We start from the raw sequence: 22,785 nt of genomic DNA, 5'->3' as shown, positions 1-22,785 counted from the left end.
TTGAAGGAGGGTAGATCTGATTAAACCTCATTAATTTAGTTTATTGGAATTCTGACTGTCACAAATTAGACTGAGCATCATGGTACGGTTGCAGGAGGCCTTTAGGAAGGTAATTGGAGTATTTTCTGAGTCTGGTAAGAGGTTTACAGAGGCTTAGAAATAATTTAAAGTAGCCGTCCCACTGTACAGAACATAGTCGTGGAGAACATTCAAAACCGCAGCCGTCATGCCTTGGTCTGGCTTTCCAAACAAATTCCCTAGCACTAACCGTGCCAGCAGACCGCAAGAAAAGATCTCTCTTAAAACCTTCATCACATGATGTATAGCTGAAACATAATACTGTAGGCTGTGCAAGACGGAAACTTTTGCTTTTTAAGCAAAATATAAAAGTCAGACCAAAGTTTGCCGGAGAGAGAACTGACACAAAGAACACAAAGTCTGGAGTAATGTTCTTAACAGAGATTAGTTTAAAATTGAATATTTCATAAACTACAACAGAGGGCATGTTTTGCAGAAACCAGCTACTGTATTCCAGGAGTTTATTTTCCAGGAACATGGAGGTCATGGCAAGGAGAAGCTTTATTGCAGGAAAGCCTGGCCAGCTCACCATCATATAATCCACCATGTAACAGAGGAGTATTCAGTGGAAATGTAACACCATTTATAAAAAATATAAATAAGCTGAAGCATAACTGGAGCCTGCAACATAGCAACACAGTAAGCCCACCAACAACTGACTGAAAGTTAAGAAATGAAAAGGCCTGGACTGAGTTAACGCCCAGTTGAGCTTACTGCAGTGCTGCGTGACTAGAAATGGGCTGTACATGCAGTAGGGCAATGTTTGTCAGAGACTGATAAATGGCAAGAAGTTATTTCATTTGAAGATGGTAGCAAAAAGGTAGGACATGGTGTCCTAACTCTAGTGGAGAAAGTGACCCCAAGCACACATTCAAACTGGTTTTGGAATGGATGGAGTGGACTTAAGCTAAGCTTCTGGAATGGTGCTGACCTCAATCCTACCAAAATATTATGGCTTAACCTTTAGGTCTGTGTTTGAAAACCAACCAACTTAAATAAACCCAACCAATTCTAACGGGAAAAATCTTCAAATTAATAGCCTGAATTATGACCGAAGTTTGTTGATCGCCGAAAAAAGCAGCCGGCAGTAAATTCACACCAGTGCACTCTAGTTTTAAAGCAGGATTGCAGTTTACTTTTTATCACTCCACCCTGCCCAAAGTGAACAGGACTTTTACGACTATCATAAGCGCATGTAAGCATCTTATTGATACCAAATACTGCGCGCATTTTAAAGATGGAAGACAGCCGAGGTCGGGTTTGGTGACTGGTAGGTTTCACTGTTTATTTGGCCCTCACTGGTTTGTTTCCGGCCTGTCTCCAGATATGTATGTTCTTTATTGTCACACAACAATTCTGCAGAGCCTCTGTGGGCACGCATTTTCCATTGACATTAACAAATCATGCACTTTGTTTCATACATAAAAGAGGGTCAAATGAACTAAACTTGGGCCCGGATATGCAAGTGAAAACACGGTTAGTTTTCTCTTTAGGTTCACATACAGAGTGACCAACGTTGTTGTGTGAAGAGACAGTCGTGTATACCTCCAGTGTCCATGACTCCAACATTGTGACATAAACATACAAGTATCACTGTCAATACAGAAACTTAACACAAAAATATTATGCAATTTACTACTTCTGAAGTACAGTCAGAAGTCATGTCTTCCTGCTCTGCTGGACACATAGGGGAACCCCAAGTAAATATGCAAAAAAAGAAAAGAAAGAACACTTAAATTATATTAATCTTTCACAGCAGCAGCACAACCCAGCTTTAATAATCTAAAAAGTCCAACGTTTAATTGAAAAATGTATTCAATAAGGGACAATAAATTACGAGTACTTAGCAGGAAAAGAGTGTTATTTTAGGTTCACCTAGTGTCCATAACCTGCATTAGATTTTATCTCCATGCCAACCAGGTGTTTGGGAGCCATGCCAGGAAGAAACCCAAACCTTTTTCAACACAGGCTACCTAAGCTGTGCTTGGAGTTTAAATGCTTTTGGTTCAGATAAGACTAAGATTAGAGGACTCTGGATTTGTTTGGCATGTGTCAAAAGGTAAAAGGAAAAAAAAACATCTCATGCCCAGTGTTGAGCACGGTGGAGGAACTGTGAATCTGACGGTCTGTTCTTTTTCGAAAGCTAATAGGATCATTAACAGAGTACATGGTATCATTAACTCTTTAAAGTACTAATGTGTTTTCCAAAAGAATATGATGGCATCTTCCAAAATTTGGAAAAGCTGTCATTGTTGGGTCTTTCAACTGTTACTGACCCACAACAAATAACCAAATCACCACAGACATCAGTATAAGTCAACACCACACTCCACAAAACTAAATCCTATAGAAATGTTGCTCTTTTTTGAGTTTCCCAACCTTGTAAAATTATAAAGTTAATTAATAAGTCATGTGCTGTTGTAGGACGTCCAAAATATGCTTCACTGGTGATTTTGTTAAAAAGAACAGAATCATTAATTTTTTTTATATTTTGTCCCCCAACAAATATTTTTAAAATTAAATGTAAAGGTTATGCTACTCCAATGAAGATGAGTTTATTTGAAGGCTTTTTAGTGTTGCATTTGTGTTGCCCTTGCAGAAATGGGGCATCTCTTCTGTGTTTCCACCACTAGGAGTGCTGCAGCTTTGCACAAAAACCAGGACTCCCAATTCCTCCAGCACTGCTGCTCTCTCACTGTGAGCCATGAGGAGCAGAGGAAGAAGGGGAGATGACACCCAATAAACGCTCACAAGCAGACACCCTCTTAATCATACACTTTATTATGTTTGTGCTTTACAGAAACAATCGGTTCCACATTGAACCAGTTGCGGGGTGACAATATATCGTGAGGGACGGACAGATAATGCAGACAAAGTGATTGCAGATGACAAAACAAATATATGTTCAAGTGAGATCTTAAAAATAAATCACGTTTCCAGCACTTTGTGGAACAGCGACTGCAGAGAGAAACAGCAGTACGCACTGAGTTTAGAGAAAACAATTTTTTTGAGATTTTACCATTTCTTACAACACAAAAATTCTAAATTCTAACACACATATATAGACATTTTATTCAAATAGTAGGGGAATTTTCTTGATTTCGTTCGCAAGTTTAGTGTAGCAGAAACAAAACAAAGTGTACATTCCATGTGTTGTTGTAGCTCCTCGGTCCTGTTTGTCCTGCTCATGGTGTGGAAGGGTCATGACCTCCGAAGATACACTCAGACCTGCCATACCGCTGGGAGGTCAACTTGAGGATCTGAAGACAAAAGAGGCAAAGGTTTGAAACAGATAAAACATCTCAAGAAACCAATAAAAATCTCAAAATGCAAGTTGATAAGTTTTTCCTTTTAAAAAATATCTTGTCTACTAAAACAAAATCACTCTAAACTTATGGACATTGAGTGAGTTGTGCTCTTTGTGAAAACAACACTTTTCTCTACCTTCGATCTGCCAGCTAACTCATTGCAGGGTTGACTTATTGTCTCATTTATCTGATTGCTATATGGACTAAGCAGTGCCTTGAAAACATATTTCATAATTCACTGTAAAGTGCTTCTGTCACATTAGTTGGTTGCTGTTAAGCGCTATATAAATCAATCAATCAATCAAACAACCATGCAGACACACTCACACCCAAGGGCAATTTAGAGAGGCTATTTAAAAGTGATGTGTTTAGATTGTCAAAGAAAGCTGGTTTACGAAGAGAGAACTCACACATGCACAGGAAGCATGCAGAAAGACCCCAGGACTTTTTTCTTGCTGCAAGGCAACAGTGCTACCAACTTTTCCACTGTGCAGCCTCACATTAGATCACGTTATGCATTTTAGTTTAAAGAATCTCATACAGGTTCTGTTTATTCATTGGTTCATTTATTTTCAGTGTCTTTGTATCTGGGAACTGTTTGCAGTGAACCAAAGCAGAAAGATGTTAACATTGCCTGCTTCAGCATTTGCTTATGTCTCTCTAATAATAATAATAATAATAGTGCCACTGCAATATTTAACATTGTTATCACATGTGTGACTTGACCAAAATTTAAAAAAAAAGTGTGAGGGATATACAAGTGTGAGTACTTTAGCAAGGCAAGATATACATGTAAACTGTTCCTTCCCTATCAATCACAAGTTGTGGTCATCATGTTTGGGGACAGCGCCCATCGTCTTGTCCACCCCTCCCTTTCCTGCCTGTGGTCCTGCCACTGTTGTTGAGTGGGTGACCTTTTCTCTCGGCTAATCCACACCAAAAAGCCCTAATTACTGCTGCCGCTCCACCAGCCTCCTCTGACCCAATAATCAATACAGCCAATTGGCTGGCGGATCGCCCCGTCAGGCACCGGAGCTTTACATGCAACTCAGAGTTAAGTCTGCGTGTCTTAACATGCGTGCTTATGCGTATGCGACCTCATGACACAGCGATGGTGATTTCATTATAAGACCTTGCAGGAAGGAAAAGCAGGTAAGGACTTAAAGGTGATGCCGTTTGGATTGGCCGCTACGGCAACAGAAAAATAAACAAGAGGATGACTAAAAAGTAACCCTACACGCACTTGTATTTACACACATCCCTCCCTCCGAGCTGAGTATTGTGACACCAGTTGACCTTATTGAGCTGCTGTTGTGCAAAGAGTCCCTGATTAGAATATCTTCCCTTTAACCTTTAGTAGAGTGACGCATCTCTGCATAGCAAAGAAATAAAAGAATGTTTATACCGAGAGATAAAAGCAGTCTGTTGACATTTTATTTCAGTGAAAGTCCTGATGGCTTTTTCATGTAGAGTGCTTCCTGATGATGAGCTGATAGTGTGGGAGGTGTATGCTGCCAAAAGCACTTGTACCTTTATTGCTATGCCTCCTACTTTCTATCTCCTGATATTTTTTGCATACCTGTGCATGCCTGTAAAGCCTGGGGATATCTAGGAGCAATAACAGATGCAACATGATATGAAAAAGAAAAGAGGAGTTTAATTTAGACAGCTGCAGAAACAGAGTCATATACTGTAAAAAAAGAAAAGAAAAAAACAGAAGTAAGCAATCTTTTCCTCTTCCATTTCCCCTCTTCCCTTCTTTTTCTGTCATTCTCTTCTGCTGACAGTCTTTGATTCTATTAGACAAGTTAATGAAAAGCAACAAAGAAGAGCCGACTGGCAGCCTGCACCTGTCAAGAGTGTATGTCTGCGTATGCATACCCGCCAGTGTCTATGTCACGCTGTCTTCTGTCCTCAGGCATGCCAGTCAACACGGTGATGAGACATTAGGAGTGATGAGAAGCTCGTCTATATGCCTCCGAGGTGGGCTCCGTTCTGCAAACTGGAAAACGGTTATGAATATAAACGTCTTTTCCCATATGAGGTGAAGAGAGAAAGTTCGGTAAAGCATCACTTGTGCAGCACAGCAGAAAGTGGAAAATGTACATGGTCAACATGTTGTGTCAGGAGCAGAGATTCTACTCAAGGAAAAGCAAAAAGTAGCCATCCAATAAATTACAAAAAAATATATATATCTTTTTAAAATAATTTTACTAGATGGATGGTTCTAGCAATCTGTCTGGTGCAAATAGACCACAAATATCAACTTTTAAGGCACTTTACAAGATATCTAGAGATATATCACATCAGTCCAACACAATGCATTCACACAGACAGATTCAAATTCAATTGCATATCATACATCCCAGTTCGATCCTACTTATAATGCAATACAATCAGTTTTAGTTCAGAAACCAATCACAGTAGCACTGGGCCAGGGCTACTTTCTACAGGGAAAGTATAACTTTGCATGCAGAATGATTGGCAGTCGAAGCTTGGTTTGTCTGGGAGTTAAACACAACTTAAAACAGAAGTGCTGAACTGTTACATCCTTTTATAGAAGAGATGTCATGTGGGTTAACATCGCCAAGTTGACAGTGCTCATGAGATAAAATCTTTTCTTTATTGCAAAAAAGAAAATAAAGAAAAAAACAATCCAGATCTCATAATTACGAGATAACGTGCCTATTTCTTTTTTCTTGGGAGAATGAAATGCACTTCTATTGAATAGAAGCAGTTTGTGACACAATGGGAATCTGTGCATAGGAATTGCTGAAGAGATGAATTACAAAGATCTTCACCAATGACATTCCTGGGAGTTGTTAGCTATTCAAACTGAACGAGAGGGAGTGAGAGCACCTGGGATCTTGAATGCATCTATAGTTTTTACTGAAAGAGTTTGTTTTCTTGGTAGTCCATTATTCCTTTAAACAAGTATAAAAAGTGTCCCATTTTGAATCTGCTGCCTCCAAGCTTAACTGTGCGAAACTGAGCTAAAAGCTTCTGACTTTTGTTCGGAGAGTGTTATTTTTCTTTCTTTTCTTTCAGCAAATACTTTTCAATGGACTATTGCTAATGGATTAGCATTAGCATTGAGAAGTATGCACATTTTAACAGTCCCCCCCCCCCAAAGATACTGTTATATTAGAAGAAACTTTCAAATATTATTCAGTTTTCACTGTGAAACAGGCTGTATTAATCATGCTGTCCATGTAAAGAAGTAATAGGCACATTTTGCCCATCCATCAGCAGAGGTTGATAAGGTGACACCATTACTGAGATCTGTGGTCAGCTGTGAATTATCTATCAGCTCTGGTCAGCAACCTGTTCAGAGAGAGCCAATAACTCCTGGGTGCAGATTCTTATGACATTTCATTTTTGCTACGAATAAAGCATGTTGACTTGGAGACATAGGTTTGCTGATATGTTGTGGGTTTTTTTTTAATGTTGAAATTGTTTTTAACCTTAAATATTCCTTCATCGAGTTAAACCTTTCAAGTTAATGATGTGAGAATTATTTTCTTATTTGGATGTTCTTGGTTAAATTCAAGAAAAATATAATCACGTTAAAGCGTCCATAATTGAAAAGCTGTACTTGCTTTAGATTTTTTTCCCTTCCTGCTACTCCTTTTATTTTGCTCATAATAATAAGTGACGTGTTCATTTTTAACTGTAAATTAAATTAAAAAATTAGAATACACAAAATTAAATAATTAAAATATTTAATGCACATGTAAAAAATGCTATTAGCTCCCCATCACTTAGTATTTTTTTTTACATTTTTGCAATCTTACTGCGATGTCACATCTTTCCAACATAGTCAGAGGAATTATGAATAGCAGTAACCGCAACTAATCTCAATCGAAAACAATCAAAACACTATTTCTCTAACAAAATATAATCAACCAAATCTAAAAACAGAAGAAATATGTAAGGGGGAAGCTCTTTTTCAAATCACTAAATCACTAAACCACTAAATTCTTAGTAATTAATAGACAGTTAATTATAAATAAATAGCTTGAGTTGAAAACAAACCATTCCTTTAAATTTTTATTTTTACGTTCAAGCATTATAAAGAATTTGCTACATGTTTGTCTGACCACAGCCTGTGCTCCTGCATTCGCAGTTTCTACATGTGTGCTTTTCTGTGAGTGTATGACGGTGAAGTGAAGCCTAATGTGCTCCCACAGAGAGCTCTCCTAGTCAGCCCGGCCTGCTGAGTGAAACCCTGTGGTAATGTTTAGCTTTTGGGGTGAAAAAGAGGGTGAGTGGAGAAAGGATGAGGGGATGACAGGGCTGGAGAAGAGAGTTAGCGAAAGAGAGTGAAGCAGCTGAAGCAAGGGAGGGTTTGGGTCATGGAGGAGTGACAGAGAGAGCGAGGGAAGGAAGGATGAAAGGTCCAATCGGGATGGAACACAGGAGGCTTCCCGCTTCGGCTTGTCAGTCAGTCGTCTCTCACTGACACCTGAACCTCCGCTGACCGGGTCGTGACTACCTCTCTGGCACAGGAGGTATCATTGGGGGGGATGACCCTTGACCTCCTCAAGTCCTCACTTTGCCGTCTGAAGCATCTCTTTACCTCCTTCCCTGCTTTCATTTCTTTAAAGGTTTTTCACCTCCAACCCTACCTGCAGTTTGGCTGAGCAGTCGCTGGAGCTTTACAGATTTATTAACTCTTCCTAAAGTTTAGGGTTTACGCCTAAGCTTCCTTGCGGCAGTAGTTATTCCCATTCAGCTACGCTACAACCACAAACCGATGCATTGCAGAGGGATTCTGTGTTATAAACTAACAGAAAATACAACTTGGTTATGAAGTAGAATAAAGATAATACATTCTTTTTCACACAAAAATTCCAAAAGTGTTTATTGCATATTATTCAGCCCCCGTTTATCTGTCACCCCCTAAAGAAAATCCAGCTACTCCAACTAAAGACAATCATGAGTTACCGAAATATAAGTAAAAAGAATCTTCCTGATGTTATGTAAGGCCATTAGAGCTTTGTTAGAGCATGTTAGTGAGCAAGCAGCATCATCAAGACCAAGGAACACAGATTAGCGACATAGCTGTGGAGAAGTTTGAAGCAGGATTAGATTTTAAAATAATATTACAAGCTTTAAGCATAAGCATTGGGCATTGGTCAACATATCATCTACAAATGGAAATACTATGGATACAAAAGAGAGTATGAACTGCAGGAACAGACCCATGGTAACTTCAATGGTACTGCAGAGATACACAGCTTTGTTGAGAGAAACTTTCAGGTGGACAGCTATTAGTTCTGAGCTCCAGAAAACTGGCCAAGTGGATTTTGTTTTATCTGATAAAATCCCAATAAAATACACTGATGTATTTTAATTCATCAATGTATGGATATGTTGATGTATCCCAATAAAATACATTGATGTTCCTGATCATAATGTGATAGATTTGAAATGTTCAAGAGGTATGTACCATATACACTTTTGACAGCTCTGTATGGCACCTGCTTCATTTTGGTAATGAAGTCTATCTTAAGGTCCACTGGCATTATTTGTCTCTGTGTATGAGACCTTTCTATAAATGGCGAAATTTGATTACTTCAACATGCATTTTCTCATGCATGTGCTAGATCAGTGTAATAATTAGATCATGAACAGCTAGTCTTTGTGTAATGTGGTGTTTAGGTATCTTGAACTGAGACAGTGGAGTCAGCTGACGAGGTTTAGACCATGGTCAACGGAGAACTTTGGCGTACAAATAAGGAAATCCGTGCGGTGAATTAATAGGATCTGACCCAAACAGATAAGTTGACATATGACTACGCCATAAATAAACAGATACACATATTCAGCCATGCTTATGTATCCCTGGAGAGCAAGCTCTAATCCTGGGTTTACATTGTTAGGACAACACAGATAATCCTCCTAACAGGGTGTTTATCTATAGAAAATTGCAACCTCTGAAACCTCAACACACACACTTGTGACCTGAAGGGGCAAAAGCAGCAAGAGGGTGACAATTCAAAAGAAAATGTTTGCGTGGACAGCAAAGAAAGGTGAACAAAGAGAGATCAGAGGAAGGAAAAGGGAAGTACAAAATGACAAAGGAAGGATGCATCAGAGGAAGCGCAGATGAAAGAAGGCTCTGTGCTGTCAGGTACGCAAATGAGTGCAAGACGACATCAGTGCACACATAAAGCATGTAGACTGTGATTAGAGATAGGAAACAAAGGCGGCAGGGAGCGTCTGATAACAGAAGGAGCAGATAAAATTAGAGATGGAGACTTCCAGTGGTCACATACATAATATCCTGGAGATCATCCATTTTTAAAACGAACACAAATTATATTCAAAACTGTCACTGTAGAACCTCTAAACATTTTATTAATTGGACCATAGGGTTAGTTTTATCTACCAACTTCTCATTAGTTTCCCCAACAAATACACAATAAACCATTATCAGTTCTATTTTATCATCTTTCATTGTGCTTTAATATTCTTAATCTAACACTGATCAAAGTTGCCAAGAAGGGTTTTTAAGAAACTGCCTGATTTTGTATAATTTTCACTTGCCAGAAAGGCGGACCATGAAAACAGAGTTATGAAATGAAGAATAGATTTTCACTGGAAGGTGGCACCTATTACAAAGCGCACTGGAGAAAAAAACTGCTAATTCTGGATTGAGCGTTGGGTTGAGCACATAACCAAAGGCATAAGACTGGTGGGTGAGCAACTTTTTTTCAACAAAATATTTGAAAACATTGGATTTGCATTTAAGTTACCAGTGGTTCAACCTGGTGAACCTTAATCTGCAGCTACTTTCTTGGCCTGTGCATACTCTGCATAAACAGAGATTTTTGATCTTCTCTCCCAGAGTTGTAAGAGCAAAATTGCATCATCCTGTTCTTGTTTTGTTATTCATCATGGGTGTTCTCCCATGGGAGAGCACTGAGCCACTCTGCTCCAGAAAAAAAACTATCTTCTAAACTTTCTCTAGGATCTTATTAAAGGGACTTTCAAAACATATAGTTATACTTCATACCATTATTATGTGCAAACTCCCTTTAGAAACCATAACTTTGTAAAATTATGCTCTACCTTAGACCATAACTGTAAAGCCTAAAGTGTGTGTATATATGTGTGTGTGCAGATGTGCATTCTACGCTCGCATCATAGTGTACATTACCCATAAGGTTGTTTGGTTTGACAGAAAGGACAAGGCATAGACCTGCTCTACAGGACATGTAAGCTAGAGTTATGTCACTTGTGATTTAATGCTATATAGTCAACAAAGTGAACACAGCCATCAAGGGAGGATAAGGTATGCCCTTGGGATTGTTTTCCTTCTGATTCCTTCTGATGTTTACTGGCGGTATAGTCTGTACTGCAAGTGCATGGAAGGTGGGTCGAACTAGATGGCTGGAGCTCATTATGAGTTGGTAAAACTATCATTTTTGGCAGAAGTAATGGGCGAAGATCCGAAGTTGAAATTTTAAACATGCTCTTGATTGAACAAATCAACCACATTGTATAGTTTATAACCACTGGGCCTACAATTGATAGCTAAAATATCACCTTTGTCTACCAGATCTGTCTGACTAACAGCTCTTCCTCTTCTCATTAAGAAGAAACACTCTACTGCTTTGGCCCAAGCAATGGCACCAGAGATAGTGCTCCATTGAAAAAACTGTGACAATGTAAACAGCTGTCTGATTCAACGGTAATGAGGTGTACAAATACTAAACATTGTTCACTCAAATTTCTAGGAAAGGTTTGATTATATATTTTTTTATTATTTTAATTTTTTTTTTTTTGCAGCGGGTGGAAATTTACCCATGACTGATAGTTGTTTTGAATGACTTTTAGTTCAACTCGACCGAAACTACTTTTCCACGAGCCTCCAAGCTAAGATTACTTGGACAGCTGCTGGGAGACTACTGAATACTCTCAAATTTTTCCAATAAGATGATTTAAAAAAAAACAAAACACAATCACTTTACAAGTTTCCAGTTGTGTGAAGAAGCACGTTGCAAAAGGGTGGCAAAGTTTCACCAATGTATTTTTCATTGCACAGATGTATGTCTTTGCCATTTTGTCACACTTGAACGTTTCAGATCATTAAACAAATTCTAGTATAAGACAAAGATAACCTGAGTAAATACAAAGTGCTGTTTTAAATGATAAGTTCACTTTCTAAGCGAAAGATGCTCTTCAAGCCTTTTATTTCAAAACATAAAATAGCTTACATTTCAGATTTTGCAAGTTTTGCATGTTCTTTTACATGGAAATACTTTATATCTACCTCAAGCATAACTGGATTGAGTATTTATGTAAACCCATCTGCTATGAAAAGATGGCCCATAGCCAATAAAATCCAACTTTACGATTTTCTCTGTCATTAAATCTTCATTGTCTTGCTGCTATGCTGCAGGCTCTAGCTTCACATTTTATGACCCTGAACTGCAAGATAAATGGACAGACTAAAACTTATTGAAATTCCTTTTAAATCAAAGCTGATGTAATGTCTATTGTTTCAATTTTAAGTCTCTGGTGTTTTGTTTTTTTTCTTATTTCTGTTGCTGTTTGATGTTCAGTTTGAACTCTTGGTCTACGCTAACTGCTGAATTTTTCCATCCCCACAGACTGTTAATGATGCTGGAAATGCAAAATACATTGCTTCCAGTGTGCTAGCGAATATATCCTGAAGATACCACAAACACAAAACATAATGGGAACTGTTTCATCACCTGGGGACGGGTTTGAATTTATAATGTATGCTGTCAGAGGTAGATGTCACAAAAGTTATCATTTCCATAAAAGATAAGTAGCTTAATGCTGTAACACAAGCCATTCCTGATGGGAGACCACACTCTTAGTCACTCATCATTCTTTCATGCTTCAGCTAAACCGCCGGATGAAAATAATCAGTCTTAAACCGGAGCTGCTTTTTTTCCAAGAATCTCTCAGGATGCAAAAGATTTTTGCTTCATAAGCTGGAAAATTGTAAGATTTGGCAGAACACACTCGGCTTCCTGGGATAATTCTAAATTAATACAAAGAGCAAAATTCATTTCTTTTAGCAGACCCAGGACATTGCCTTATGCTAAAAATAAAAAATCACTTGAGCAGATCTCTCAATAGGTGTCAGTACAGGTAGGGGTGTCCTAATCAGAATTTTTCATCAGTTTACCTCAACAAAAACACACCCACTCGTATTCATTAATGATTTTCTGGACGCTTCAGAATCCATTTGAACAAAAAGCTAAATTAAGTCACAACAAATTAAGTCCGCAACATAACTTTAATTGATGCTTTAATACAATGCTAACGATACCGCTAAGCCCCAAACTATTGATAGGTTTAAAATAATCCTTTTCATTTCACCAATACTCCAGTTCATAATATGTTATGAACTGAAATTGAACACTTTTAGCCGCGCTGGCTGGGTGGGTCAGTTGGTAGAGCATGTGCATCGTGCTCAGAGGCTAGTCTCGACATGGATGTCCTGGGTTCAGTTCCCAGTCTCGCGCCATTTGCTGCATGTCTTCCACTTCTTTTCCCTCCGTATTTCCTGTCTGTTCATTGTTCAGTAAAAACCACTGGAGCCTAAGAGTCATTAAATAAAAAAAAAGGAATATAGCTCATATCAAATAGCAACTTCCGCTGGGTTTTGCAATGGAACTTGAGCGTAGGTAAATTTGGGTTGATTCCCAGATCAAAGTTCTGAATGCTCCCCAGTCGAGACGGGTGGCACAAAAGAAATCCAAATAGTTTCAGAACATTTGACTTCTTGACGGCAGACTGCTCAACAGCAACATTCAAACTGCACCCCACAGTCATGCATACACAAATACACGTCAGTGGCTAAATGCCATTCCAGTATCTAACACCGCCTGCTGGAATATTGCTCTGACTTGCTTTAACTCACCTTTTGGGGGAGGTTAGGCAGCCGCACTGGGTGTGGGGGAGATATCGGCAAAACAGCGACAAGCTTTAGCATGCATGTCAGGGCCGGGGAATGCTTTCTGAGCCAAATGCCAGTCTATAGATTGCAGAGGGGACTAAAGATCACATCATCGTCCAGCCGGGCGTAGGTGACACCGGACAGCGGACGAGAGAGAGGTTGGACCGAATGATCCCTGCCAGGGTGAGGCATTATAGACAGCCGCTGTCATTACAGGCCAAACATGCACTAGTTTGAGAGCACAAATGTAAACACACCCACGGGGGTAACACACACACAGACACGAGCTGTGACAACGGCGATATAGACAAGGGCTGTCATTAGAGGAGTCTCTGTGGAGCTCAAATGATAACGAGCGGAGGGGGAGGTTGAGCAGGGGGATGCAAAGAAGGGTGACTGGCCAGCTGTCTGCTTGGAGAGCTGGTGGTGTTGGAGAGGTCATCTCACTGTAAGAGCCCTTAAACAGGTGACCCAATAAAACCACATTCCCTCTTTGTGGGTCAACTGTCTCTGAGAGAACTGTTTTCCTAAAGCAGAATCAAAGGACTTTTTTTGTGTACACAACACGTAACTCTAATTTGAAGTGATTGTTTCCGACACTATTTAGAAAGATCATATATCAAAACTTCAAATGAGTCTTTACGAGAATAGACGGTTAAACAAACAGACAAGCTACTTTGATGATGAAAGACTCGACAGGATTAATTTAAGAGAATGCTTTTTTTATCCATGGTTATGTGAAGTAATTATTTTGTCATTTTTTTTCAGTTGCCTGTAATTTTCTACAAATAAAAATATCGAAATAAGACTGCAAGAAAAGACAGACATTTTCATACCAGTTAGGCATTTGGACTAGGTATCCTATCATGGTTTCATACCACCAATGTGCCTAAGTGCTGAATATGTAACACCAGATACAGTTTAAGTGACTGGAAGACCTGAATTAAATGATTTGGATGGAGGAGCAAATGCTTTTTCAGTGCATCATATTCTGATAAGCTACACTATAAAAGGTTACAGATTTTTGCAGAATAGCTGCAAAAGGAGGCCCTCTTCCATGATTACATTCATGTAAGAACTGCCACTAATAAGAAGGAGTGTTCTCTGAAAGTTAAAGTTCTTTGGAACTTTTTTCCACAACGAGACACTGATGTTCAAATAAATTTGAGAAAAGTGCATTAAATAACAAGCCAAAGTTGACATCAAATTATTCAAGCAGTGTTTTCAAAAGTAGTGAGAATAATAAGGACGTAAGACATTGAATCTCAACTCAATTCTTTTGACATATATTCTCATTAATATGACACAAATCCCTGTGCACAAAGCTTAAGATAAACAAGCAGCCATGCAAATACAGTAAATCATACACTTTAACTTCAGATCAATTTGTCGGGCTAAGCTCCGTGTTTTGAGTGCTGCAGATTTGGATCTAAACCGCTCTTTGCCCTAAGGGGACAGAGAGCACATCAGTGCATAGTTTCACTCCAGCTCTTTGACTCCCACTGTGTAAGGTGCTGCAGGCTCTGTACAAACCAGAGGCTTTGAGTTACAATATGCTAAACATCTGTCACTAAAACATCTCTTTCATTTTCCACTACAACAAGCAGCTGTTTTAACACCGCAGCAAAGCAGTCTGTCTCATAATGCTTGAACCGCAAAACACTCATTTTACTTCACACTACATCTTAAAATATTATCTAGCAAGTGCTGGATTTTTGGGTGATATTACTCAAGATGTCTAAATCCTCGATGGGATCCGATCTGCTTTCACATGTCAAACCATCAAACAGATTTGAGCACTCTGGCTTGTCAGTTAACACACAAATTGCTCCCTAATCCCTGCAGATTTTGTTTCCAATGCTCTCCTGTCACAGCACACGTGAGCGCCATTTCTCTTCTTGTGAGAGTTACTGGCAGGTGGTTCTCAGGTAATAAAGGTGTCAGGCGAGATCAAACACCACAAACAATGGTTGCCAGTCCCTGCGAGCAGAATCCGCAGCTCGCATCATCTGCAAACTCTACCCGACAAGAAGCCGTTTGACTCAAAGTGCTGAAACCTGTCTTGTGCCCTCAAGCCGTGTAGGTGTATGTCTGTGTGTGAAAGTGGTTACTGTGGTTGTTTCTCTCTGTGATGTGCCAGCAACTATCTCCTTGGGGCTGTTTTAACATGTACTGTTTAACGTGTCTTCCTGTTGATGACACCAAAGGCTCAGCTCTTTGATATCAACAGCCTGGTCCAGGCTCTATTTCCCAATTGACAACTACTGTGGTTTAGGCTTTCGGATTATGTTTTTACTCTCCATCTTAACCCCATCTCTTTTGTCCAATTAGAAAATTACAGCAAAGTTATCAAAAGCCAAAGCTAGATAAAATGTCATATCATACAAAAGCGGTGAGCAGTATCACCATAAAACACCAGACTGAGGTAACTGGACATTGACCCTAAATATACAGCCAGAGTTGCGATGGACTCATTACTTTCATGGTTCTCGAATGGCTGGTGGTAATTGGCCTGCTATTAGTGGTACTCAGGAAATGCTTTGGTATTATTTGCAAAGTGAATTTGATCACATTAACTGTAATGTAGGTCTTAGGACCACCAACAGCTGAAATAATAACCTGTTCAGGCAGTTTTAGCTGAGGTTTGTAAGAAACTTTCAAAAAGAAGTGTAGAGAAAACATTTGGACAAGTCCTATGATGAACTGAATTGGACAACAGTAGAACAAGGATCTAAGGATTTTTATCAATACTATGCATGTACTCACTTCAATTTCTACATCACATCAGTGCTGAGCTCATATTATTATTATTTACTATTTTTGTTCGAAAGTATGTAAAACAATAAATTTGGCAAATTATGGCTGTAAAAGTCCTTAGTTGTGGCTTTTGTAGGAAGTTGCCAAAATCTATTCTTTGTCACTTTATCAGACGATACTATGGAGGTTTGTACACCTGGCATTGGTTTGTTGTAAACTTCCAACCATTTCTTCTGACTTCAAGTAATATGAATGGTTTGGCGTAGTCCAATCACAGTCCCAACTTAAACATGGGAATCTGAAGGCAGCTAAAAATTGGGAAGATACCCAGAATGCCATCCAGACTCAAATCCTTGGAGCTTATCACTAAAGAGAAATTCTTAAAATACCAGTGAAAGCAAATGTAAGAACTGTGTTACATTAATGGCTCTAAAGGTTGTTCTATTGGTTATTGAGTTTGTTTCTTTATGATTGTTTATCATAATAATAACACCGAGTATAAAGGAAAGGCTGATTCATTATGTTGGAACACTGGTGCCCTCTCATCACATCAGTGTTATCACAGAAAATTCATGCTATATCCAATAAAATATTAAACATCCAGGCTCTTCAAATAAAAGCATCTTTAAATATAGCTACATATTGTATCCTATGATGTGACACTAACAGCTTGGATCACTCACTTCTTGTTACACAAAATAATTTTAAAAGCCTTACAATGATTGTAATGATACAATCAAATTATTGTATCATTATTCACATTCCATTGGTTTTTGCCCTTTTATTTTTGTTCAATGACTGAAAGCTTAATAGCCTTGGTAATTAAATTTTATTATCTGATTATTACCCCTTTGCTGTTAAGCTATTGGAGTGGTTTAAAATGTAACAAATAAATAGTAGATTTGTTAGATTTTTTGTCTTATGGACAGGGAGAAAAATATTTTTGTTTTTTTAATAAGTTCTACCACGTTTGCTTTAGTTGTTGGTCGCCAAGACTTCTTTAAATACAAAACACAAATTGCCACCAGATCATTACTATTAGTACATATATCTTAAAGTTGGTTGACTGCATTCAAATAATGCTGCTTTGTTTAAAATTGTATCTTTCTCCATAACTCAAAACAAAATTTAAATCACGTTTGTTTGGATGTGTCCATAAGACAAAGTTTGACAATTTACACATTAAGGTTTCTGATGGAATTTTGAAAGTTCCTAAATTTTTCTGGGAATAGGATTTCATTCCCAGGAAATGTGGCTACTCAAATAACCACATTTTCATCAGGTCTGTTACTTTATATGTGCATGCAGCTGCTGTTCTTCCTCTGGATTGCTGCACCGACATGTTAGTACAGAAGTTCAAGAGGGACACGTCAAACACTGGGTGAACCAGTATTTTCCAAAAATGCACTTGCGGTTCTGGGCAGACTGTTACTGCACCCTTTATGAACATGAATGTGGTCATAATTTTGAAGTTGACAGTACTCTTTAATTTATTTATTATTTTATTGCCCTTGATATGCTTCTGGCATAATTCTTGTTAGATATTTTACCACTTACCTTTACACAAATCATTGTCCAAAAGTTGGTTTACATAAAGTTTCAGCTGTTCTCAGTGCACAGGGTTGAGATTTTAAACGTGATAAGATCACTGTTGTTTTGAAATTCTTGTCTAAGTTCCTAACTTCCTACCTTTTGACACAAGCTCTCACCCTGAAATTTACATCTGCTCACATAGACAAGTCGGATGTCTTCAGGTGAAAGGTCTCATGGTCAGATAAGACAAAGGTCTCATCAGAGACAATTATTTTGGCTTGTTGGCTGATATATTCAAAAGGCGAGTTGAAAGAATACTGTACATCATTTTAAATATGGTGGTGGCAGCATCCAGAGGGAAACCTAAATCGCATGGAGTGGATGGAATACCGTTACCTCAAATCAAGTGCTGTATAGGTGAAACTTGGACACAGTGCTCCAAAAGTATGTGAAGTGTTCATCAGAACTAGTTTTGGGATGGGCAAAGCTGCAAATAACCTCAACACTAATGAATATTCAGGGACTATGCCTAAAAGTCAGGTTTGTGCCAGGGAACAACTCAATTTTTAAATGAACCTCACCGATTCCATCCACAAGAGAATAGAATAGAATAGAATAGAATTCAACTTTATTGTCATTGCACTGTCACAAGTACAAGCAACGAGATGTCTAATGTTCAGCCAGAATCATCAAGTGGTTCAAAGACAGTTATCCAAATGTTAGTGGAGATGTACATGGATAAGCCATTATGGATAGGAGAACAACTACTATGAATTCCAAGTTGTATTGTTGAATTCATACATGAATGAAATGCAGATGTTTTTTGTTGTTGTGTTTTGAGTTAGCGACTGAAAAACAATGGCCTGGATGCACCAATTAGCGAAATTAGCATACTGTGTGACTATGATATCTGGGTCTGACCAAGATCAAAACAACCAAAAGAGCAAAAGGTACGATATAATAGAGACGGAATTACCAACACACATTACTGATCAAAAATATATATCTTGACACTAGCCCTATATGGCGAATCTTGAGTTTGCTGTAGTTGTTTTTCTGTCCTATAGGTCACTTTTCTTACTGAAAGTGTTACTTATTAGCTAGTGCTAATAAGCTCAGTGGCTTTTTCTGTTCAGACGAAAGTATGTGAGTAGTTACCTGAATGTGTGTGCCAGTATACATCTGTCTGTCTCTCAGGTGTTGGTACTCACATTAGTTAGAAAAACTATCAACAAAGGATTCTTGGAAACTGGGGGAGGCCTACACAAAGAGCATCCAGGCTCCTTTCAGTGTCACCCGATCTCTTGTGTGTTTGGACGTGTATGTATGGCTAGATAAGTGTGTGTGCGCGTGTAGTTGGGGGGTTCTTTCCTTAGGGTTTGAGGGCGCCTCATTGGCTCCAACGCCAGGGTCAACTGGAGGTCAAGACATGTGTGATGGATGGACCCTGTGTCTGTAGACCACTATCCAGCCTATATGCTCCTAGTCTTGGCTCCTCCTGTGGGCCTCTAACCCATCAAAGTCCCCTGGCTGTGCTCTCCTGTTTTCACATTTCTCTGAGTACCTCCGTTTGGCACCCCGAGTCGGAGTGCCTCACTGAGCTGAGAGGAGCGCAGCACAAAGAAAACTGCAGACAACTCCTGGAGGTGAGTGCTGATGTCAAGATGCGGACTTTCTGCTTTTCCTCCATCCAGTCAACCACATCCCTCTTCCCTTCTTCTCTGTCTCCCACTTTAGCCGGCATGCTTATCCTACCATAGCAGCACACAGCAACTGATTTCATGATGTCATCTCCCTCTCTTCCCCCCGTCACTCTGTCAATCCAGCCATTTGCCTCTGTCGCACATCTGTCGATGGAGGAATTCATTTTGCCTGCCAATCACACCAAGGGAGTGGTCAGCTTGAGCAGATGTGCCAATACCTGGACCAGCATCTGTCTGTCCACATCACTGCCTCGCTGGGTTTCCGCCTCTCTCTCTTTGAACTGAGCAGTCAGTAAAAGCATCAGAAAGATATTTCTGAGAGAAGTGTTTGACCCTTTCGTATTAGACTCTTTTTACAGAGCTGTATATGTGCAGAAAATAAACCTTATTTGCAAACCGAGTGCTAACCTGTACATGGAACCACAAAAAATTTTCTTGCTGCTTATTTACGACATAATATTTCAGACTGACAATGAAGAAATGGGACTTTGCCTCTTCAACTATTATATAAACGTAATTGAGATAGAGGTAAGATGGGATTTATTTGAAAAAGGGATGCTTTTTAATACAAATGCATCCAATTTTTAAGACAGGACATATATATGATCTTACTTTGTCAGTCTTCTGTATAATTAGTATAGTGCACACAGACACAGAATTAAAGAAAAAAAAATTGAACCTGGGATCCAAAGCTTGAAACATCCGATTCCACAAATTAAAAATGCCCTTAGACATTTTTTTCTATAACATTCACTGTATGTGTAAAAAAAAGTCATAAAAGTCATCATCCTCTGCTACTTTCAACTGTTTCTATTACTTCATCGAAAAATATTTTGCACATGTTACTGCCTGCCTTAGTGTGTGGGCTCTGGTTAAAATACCTCTTTGCTCTCAGGTTCTTTGATATTAATGGCTCTCCATACTTTTTGTTTCTTCCATGTCATACCTTTGCAGGAAGAGACAAATCCAATTATTATAATATGTCCATTTTTTAATGAGACTTTTTATTTCATTTCAATCTAAAAGGAAGATTGATATCATTCTTGTAGAGAAAGCTCCCTTTTTTGGGGTTCATAGCTAAACTGAGAAAAGCTCTGCTTGGACTCTTTTAAAGCAAATTCAATTACTTCCATATTTCTGGAACATACAAGAAAATGCAAATAAACGTAAAACTTTGTTTTTACAAAAAGTCACCTACTACTAAATAAACACATAAACTAGATAGATAGATAGATAGATAGATAGATAGATAGATAGATAGATAGATAGATAGATAGATAGATAGATAGATAGATAGATATAGATAGATAGATAGATAGATAGATAGATTATAGATAGATAGATAGATATATAGATAGATAGATAGATAGATAGATAGATAGATAGATAGAATAGATAGATTAGATAGATAGATAGATAGATAGATAGATAGATAGATAGATAGATAGATAGATAGATAGATAGATAGATAGATAGATATTTTAAAAAAATTAAATAAGACTGAATTATTCGATTGGAAGAATATAACATCTGTAAAATAAAATTATAAATACATGTAAAAATAAAATGATAAATGCATATAGATTTAAAGTATCTCTTTAAGAAGCAGTTATCATTAGATTATTGATTGATAAAATAATCAGATGTTAAAGTTATGCTTAAAATTATACTGATTGGAAACATATTCATGAGCGGTTTTGTCGGAAAATGTATTTTATTGGAAAAATTATTATTATTATTATTATTATTATTATTATTATTATTATTATTATTATTATTATTATTATTATTATTATTATTATTTCGGGGTGTTTCCTAAAACCAATGCCTGAAACCCGATGAGCCTAAACTTTGCCAGATCGTGTGAAATATAATATATATATTTCGTATTCCATCGTAATGCTTTGAACATTTAAAGCTCCGTACCAGCATCTTAATGGTTTGAGTTAAGCATCTGTCATCGTCCATATGTTTATCTCTGGGCCTTAATAGAAACCATCAGGATCGTCGGGAAGTCCTCTCCCGTGACGCCTTTCCTTTTTCTGTCGTTTGTATTGGTTTGCTAATTATTTTTACTTCGGAGTTTCGTTTAAATCCGGCCGTCCAAGTCAGGTTTGTTTGCCCTGTGCGGGGTGTATAAACTCTAGTTTAGGTTTGAGGGGGTTAGGATGGTGCTGTCACAACAAACTGAAGCCGTGACCGAGGATTGACCCTGAATGCTCGGCCTTTTCTTTTGAGAATCAGCTGGGTTCCACTCTGAGAGGATCCTGTAGCGCACACCAGCAGCAGGGGGCCATAAGACTGGCTGCAACTCATGAAGCAGGGTGCGCACGGTTCCATAGAGGAATGGAGATTGTTAAAAATCACATGCAGAGTATTTTTCCATTTCATTTATACCAGACAAAGTAACGCATCTGCCGTGAAACTGACCCGTAATTACATCTTGTTGCATGTAAGTGGTGTAATATGGTGTCATGTAACTACTACTACTACTAGTAGTAGTAGTAGTAGTAGTAGTAGTAGTAGTAATAATAATAATAATAATAATAATAATAATAATAATAATTTGACCTACTTAAATATTCCTGTTTAAAATTGTAACTGTCATTTTCGATAATTATTAGCAAATATGTTTATTTAAGGGACCTTTGCAACGGATTCCATTAAATAATTTTTGAAATTTTTTGTCAAATTTTTATTCTATTCAAAGCGGCAAAAAAAGACTGAATTGGTGAATCTGGTTATGACTATAATAGCTGTTTTAAACAAACTTTAATTAGTAATTGCTTCAATTTTTCTTTATAGTATTTATTAAAATATTTACTTTGAAATCTAAAATTATGCCCAGATTTAGCCGCAAACTGCATGAGTCTGATAGTTTGCGTCTATGCGAGTATAATTCTTTCAGGGTAAAAATGTACATATTTGGTTTCTTTTGAGCACAGAACAGACAGCAAACCCGCTGAATGTTGCACGTTTTCAGTTAATCGCGGTATTCAAAGGCGCCGTACAAACAAAACGGACTCTCACCTTGAGCAACAAGTGTGTGTACACTAAACTATTTATATAAAACAAATAAAAATAAGGGCGTCTACAGTTATCAAATAACCTTGCCATCGTCCAGAACAAGAAATGTTCTTCCTAATATAATAAACGCGCTCTGACATAACCAGGCGTGCGTTTGATCAATTAAAAGCGGAAAAAGAAAAAAAAAGAGAACGGCTTAACTTACTCGACTTACCCATGTGTGGAGTTGAATTTGACTGAGGCTGCCTGTGCCAGAGACTCTCTACAGCTCAAATACAGCCGCTTCTGCAGGTGGATCCAAGGTAAAGGTGAACTGCGCTCATTAATCACGCTTCTTTCATGGGCTTTTTGTCCTTTTAAGGCCAAATGGACGCGCATCCTGCACACCAGGAATTAAAACAACAACACAAACCCGCGAAGCCCTGTTCTTTCTCCC

At 38.3% G+C, this 22,785-nt stretch overlaps 1 long non-coding RNA gene across 1 annotated transcript; it reads right to left on the bottom strand.

The window, feature by feature from the left end:
- Positions 1-2,858: 2,858 nt before the first annotated feature.
- On the bottom strand, positions 2,859-22,641 carry LOC111610635. The gene is made up of 3 exons (XR_002753738.1): positions 22,564-22,641; positions 5,268-5,388; positions 2,859-3,338 (listed from the first exon to the last, which is right to left on the bottom strand). It is a non-coding gene; the product is annotated as an uncharacterized LOC111610635 (long non-coding RNA).
- Positions 22,642-22,785: the final 144 nt, after the last annotated feature.

This window comes from Xiphophorus maculatus, chromosome 13 (assembly GCF_002775205.1).
Source record: "Xiphophorus maculatus strain JP 163 A chromosome 13, X_maculatus-5.0-male, whole genome shotgun sequence".
NCBI lineage: Eukaryota > Metazoa > Chordata > Actinopteri > Cyprinodontiformes > Poeciliidae > Xiphophorus > Xiphophorus maculatus.
Note: the sequence above shows the minus strand (reverse complement) of the source record. Positions and strands in the feature narration are given on the sequence as shown.